Below are 6,000 nucleotides of genomic sequence, written 5' to 3' on the forward strand. Positions count from 1 at the left end.
GACAGGTATTTAATAAAGTGGTTATATTATTGATGGAGTTATTATATTAGTATTGATATATATTGCTAAACTGAATAATTATATTACCCATAATAAACACTGTGGCCTAATTTCAGCATATTACATTTATAATACTGGTGTCTTCTCATGTGGCTGAGGGGCCTTTGGTTTTCCTCAGGAGCCAGGGCCCAGGTGCTACTGCTGCTCCTGCACCTCCTATAGCTATGCCCTGGCCATTTACTATATCAGGTGTCCCTCACATATAATCAAGTCTATCAGTCATCACTACAGATGACAACCACAGTTTCAAAATCTTATGACATCAACTCTGCCAGGTGTTCCTGCACATGTGCAGTGTCCCCCACAGTCTCTTTGCATCGAACAAGATGGCTGTCTCATCTGATTGTGTAGGTGTGCTTGAGACAAGTTGTATTCCTTGCACTGAACGTGTATTTTTACTTTTAAGCAGCAGCTCCTGCCAGATAATATACATTTAGACTGAAACTTTATTATATTTAAATTTCTTGGAAAATCATAAAAAGAGCACAAACTACATAAACTCTTTTTGTCCTAGAGCAATAATATGAAATAGCTATCCTTTATTTGTGACCAAAATCACAATTAACATTATTTTACTATTGTATAGGTGTCATCTGAAACATTTTATTTTATCCTGATTTTTCACTCCTCTCCATCTAACAATCTGGTGAAAGTTTTTCTTTTCTCCTACTATTGAAGCTGTTAGCTGCCGCTCTTAGTAGAATTCTTATTGAATGTCTGTGTTATTGTGTAACACAGAAAAGTCACTCACCACTTTTCTTTAGATTGCTGCTAAAATTACGTTCCTTGAGTTGCATTTTCAAAGAAAAAAATGACACATATTGATCTAGAGTCTTGGGAGCAGAGTTCGGAATGCTGGTGGAGAGGCTAATTGCTCAATTAATTTAGACACTTCAAGTTAAAGAAACGTTGAATTGTGAGTCACAGGTACTTTTAGCCGGCACGTTCTAAAACACATTGATTGATTACCCTGTGGTTACAGGCACCAAAACTTTCATGAAAACTAGCTACTCTAACCTATATAAAGATAAACTATATGGACAAAAGTATTGGGACACCCCTCTTAAAGAGGCTCTGTCACCAGATTTTGCAACCCCTATCTGCTATTGCAGCAGATAGGCGCTGCAATGTAGATTACAGTAACGTTTTTATTTTTAAAAAAACGAGCATTTTTGGCCAAGTTATGACCATTTTCGTATTTATGCAAATGAGGCTTGCAAAAGTACAACTGGGCGTGTTGAAATGTAAAAGTACAACTGGGCGTGTATTATGTGCATACATCGGGGCGTGTTTACTACTTTTACTAGCTGGGCGTTGTGCATAGAAGTATCATCCACTTCTCTTCACAACGCCCAGCTTCTGGCAGTGCAGACACAGCCGTGTTCTCCAGAGATCACGCTGTGTCGTCACTCACAGGTCCTGCATCGTGTCAGACGAGCGAGGACACATCGACACCAGAGGCTACATATGATTCTGCAGCAGCATCTGCGTTTGCAGGTAAGTCGATGTAGCTACTTACCTGCAAATGCTGATGCTGCTGCAGAATCAACTGTAGCCTCTGGTGCCGACACGATGCAGGACCTGTGAGTGACGTCACAGATCTGCACTGCCAGAAGCTGGGCGTTCTGAAGAGAAGTGGATGATACTTCTCATCAGAAAGCCCAGCTAGTAAAAGTAGTAAACACGCCCCGATGTACACACATAATACACGCCCAGTTGTACATTTGCAAGCCTCATTTGCATAAATACGAAAATGGTCATAACTTGGCCAAAAATGCTAGTTTTTAAAAAATAAAAACGTTAATGTAATCTACATTGCAGCGCCTATCTGCTGCAATAGCAGATAGGGGTTGCAAAATCTGGTGACAGAGCCTCTTTAATCATTGAATTTAGGTGTTTCATTCAGCCCCATTGCCACAGGTGAATAAAATCAAGCACCTAGCAATGCAGTCTCTGCCTTTACAAACATTTGTGAAAGAATAGGTTATTCTAATGAGCTCAGTGCATTAAAGTGTGGTACTGTAATATGATGCCGTCGTTGCAACAAGTCAGTCCATTAAATTGCTTCCCTCCTAGATATTCCACCATCAACTGTGAGTGGTATTATTGCAAAGTGGAAGCTTTTAGGAACCACAGCAACTCTACCACAAAGTGGAGACCACGTAATATTACAGAGAGTTGTCGCAGAGTGCTGAGGCGCATAGTGCACAATAGTCGCTAACGCTCTGCTGACTCAATAACTACAGAGTTACAAATCTCCTCTCACATCAACATCCGCACAAAAATGCCGGAAGCTTCATGACATGGGTTTCCATGGCTGAACAGCTGCATGCAAGCTTTATATCACCAAGTACAATGCCAAGCATCGGATGGAGAGGTGTAAAGCACGCCGCCACTGGACTCTGGAGCAGTGGAAACGTGTTCTGTGGAGTGACAAATCATGCTTCTCTATCTGGCAGTCTGATGAATGAGTCTGCGTTTGGCGAATGCCAGGAGAATGTTGCCTGACTGCATTGTGCCAACTGAACAGTTTGGTGGAAGAGGGAAAATGCTTTGGGGTTGTTTTTCAGGAGTTAGCTTAAGTCCCTTAGTTTCAGTGAAGGGAAATCTTAATGATTCAACATACAAAGACATTTTAGATAAATGCGGCTGCCAAATTTTTGGGAACAGTTTGGGGAAGGCTCTTTTCTGTTCCAGCATGACTGTTCCCAGTGCACAAAGCAAGGTCTATAAAGGCATTGCTGGGTCAGTTTGGTGTAGAAAAACTTGACTAGCCCACACAGAGCCCTCACCTCAACACCATCCAACACCTTTGGGATGAACTAAAATGGAGATTGTAAGCCAGGCCCTCTCATCCAACATCAGTATCTGACCTTAGAAATGCTCTTCTGGGTGAATAGGCAAATATTTCCACAGACACACTCCAAAATGTTGTAGAAAGCTTTCCCAAGATAGAGTGGAAGCTGTTTTAGCTGCACAGGGGGCACCAACTCCATATTAATGCCTATGGATTTAGAATGTCATAAAAGCTCCTGTATGTTTAATGTGTATGCGTCCCAATACTTTTTTACATATAGTGTATTTCAGTACTTTTTGTAACTAGCAGATTGCTGCAACTTCCATTTCTGAGCGTTGTATGGTTTAGATGATACGTATGAAGTTTCAGCCTATGTGCATGTTTAGTGAAGGTGAATACATTGCATTTCAATAGCATTAGAGTATTCTTACCCTCACACTAATGAAATGTAGGCAGATGAAAGGGTAGAACCCTTACTTTGATAATCATGTTTATGACAGCATAATTTCAGACATTATATGTTTGTCATAATAAAATGGTGGAACGCTGGGTTGTCTTTGCTTTCTTAAAGGTATTAAGGATAGTTGAAAAAAATTAATTGATCCCCAACAGAATGTTTGAAAAAAAACATAAACAGTTTCAAATTGCCTCTATGTCTGGCATTGTGACAACTTAAGTGTTGTAAAATATTGCAATTTAGACTTTTCTATCTGCCTGTCCCTGACTAACATAATAACACAGATTTCTACGCTTTCCACACCAAAATCCGTGTTAAATTCCTTACGTGTTAACAGAACTTTAGGGAGAGCAGGAGGAGGTTGTATAAGCAAGATCAGAGTGTGGATTGGAGGAAAGAAACTTGAAGTCTCCAAGGAGGACATATTACATAGGCTGTCAGCATCAGAGTGAAGATAGGGAGGAAAGCACAAATCTGTAAAGAGAGCAGAAAGCACCCATTTCAGACTGTCCAGGAGGAGGGAGCAGGAAATCACAAACTCCTCAGCATCATTGTCTGTCAGCACAAGGGAGAAAATATCCCTCGTGCCATGTAGAAGGGGAAGTCAGTACAGGAATGAAGCTGTGCTGATATTTAAGAGCTATTGATGGCAGCAGTATTCTGGATTCACAGATCTTACGTCCAGCATGGAGTGATGTGCCCACAGGAGAAAAGTCTGAAACTAGAAGCAGTTTCAAAAATTTAATGAAGGAATGAAGATTGCAGCCTGAAACGTAGTGCAACTTTGCAGTGAGGGAGAACAACTTGCTCCCCTAGAGACCAGGGCATGACAATGGAGATGAATACAGGGCCTTATTTGTGTTTATAGTGTAGAGTGCTGCTGTCCTGTCTTATCTAGTTCTCCAACTGTATATTTGAGCTGTTAAGTTATTAAATCCTCTGCCCTCTGCTTACCCAGTTCTAGACTATACAGCAAAGCTAACAAGTGAGCTACAGATGACAGCCAGATCAGTCTATTATGACTGCTCTAGTGGCCAGTGTAAAAGACTGGAATATTTTTAAAAAAAAATAATTTTAGGTGGATTTGCATGGAATAAATATATGTTTATGTTTAAAAATACCTGAGAATGTAATTTTTTGGATTATACATTCCCTTTAATGATTCTAATATAAAATAATGATATTAGGCAGAATCAATCCATTATTTAAATACTGTCTTTACTGTAATGCTAAGCCAGAACTACGAAACAGAAAGACTTGAGGAATACTTGAGCGAGATATGAACATAAACATATCAGGGATGGTGTAACTCACATGTATAGCTTTGAGGGAATAGGTAATGCACAATATAAACTTTTCACAATTTGTAATATAATCTCGGTTAAAATGTTGCCACTGAACCCCTTGTTTATTTTTCTCATATATGGCACAGTGTGCCATCTAAGACTTTGTTGTAATAAACATTTTTTTTACAAAAACACATTTTAAAAATAAAAATGAAAAAGGGTTGCCATTCATACAATATCTTGTGGACATTTTCTAAAAATAGGGGACTTGTGGCCAGTGTATATAATAAAAACAACTTTAGGAACTTCTGCAGGTATTGTGATTGTAACAATCATTATTTTATAGTTCACAGTACATGCTACTCAGGGCCGATTCTAGCTTTTCTGCTGCCTGAGGTGAAAACTTAAATGGCGCCCCCAGATTTTGATTGACATCCCCCTGGATGTTCTACATCACTAGCAGCCTCCTCCAACTCTTGTGGATGCTCCGTTGCCTTGTACTCCCCTGGCATGCGCAGTGTAGCAATTAAGCCAGGCAGAGTACACCTCACTGCACGGTGCGTGCCCAAGGAGTACAAGAAATGGCACATCTGAGAAAGTTGGAAGAGACTGTTAGTGATGTATAACAGCCAGGGGGATGTCAATCAAGCATGGAAAGGTGGGTTTGGAGGCAGGACTATGTGAGTCTTCAGGATAGCGGCACCGCCCCATGACCCTTTAATTAGTAATTAGCATATAGTGTGCACCCTTTTAAAAGTTGATTTTATAGATTTGCTGCATCTAAGAAAACATACAAGGGAAAGTTTGGAAATATTGTCAGGTCATGTATTACCGCATTGTGGGGTTTAAAGGGGTTAAAACTACCTGCCAGGTTCCCATTAAATAGGCAATGAATTGAAAACAATTCCATCTGCCCTGCAATTTTGTTATTATAAATCTATTCTATATAATTATAGCACCAGAACCAAGCTCTGACATATATACAGCACCACAACAAAGCTCAGAACATATATGCAGTGCCAGAACCAAGCACAGTGCATATATACACCATCACCGCCAAGCTCAGTACATATATACAGCACCAGAACAAAGCTCAGTACATATATACAGCACCAGAACAAAGCTCAATACATGAATACAGCACCAGAACAAAGCTTAGTACATAAATACAACACCAGAACAAAGCTCAGTACATATATTCATCACCAGAACCAAGGTCATTACATATATACACAGCACCAGAACAAAGCTCAGTATATATATACAGCACGAGAACCAAGCTCAGTTCATATATATATATATATACACAACACCAGAACCAAGCTCAGTACATAAATACAATACCAGAACAAAGCTCAGTACATAAATACAGCACCAGAACAAAGCTTAGTACATAAATA

The sequence above is a fragment of the Rhinoderma darwinii genome, chromosome 5 (genome assembly GCF_050947455.1).
Source record: "Rhinoderma darwinii isolate aRhiDar2 chromosome 5, aRhiDar2.hap1, whole genome shotgun sequence".
Classification (NCBI taxonomy): domain Eukaryota; kingdom Metazoa; phylum Chordata; class Amphibia; order Anura; family Rhinodermatidae; genus Rhinoderma; species Rhinoderma darwinii.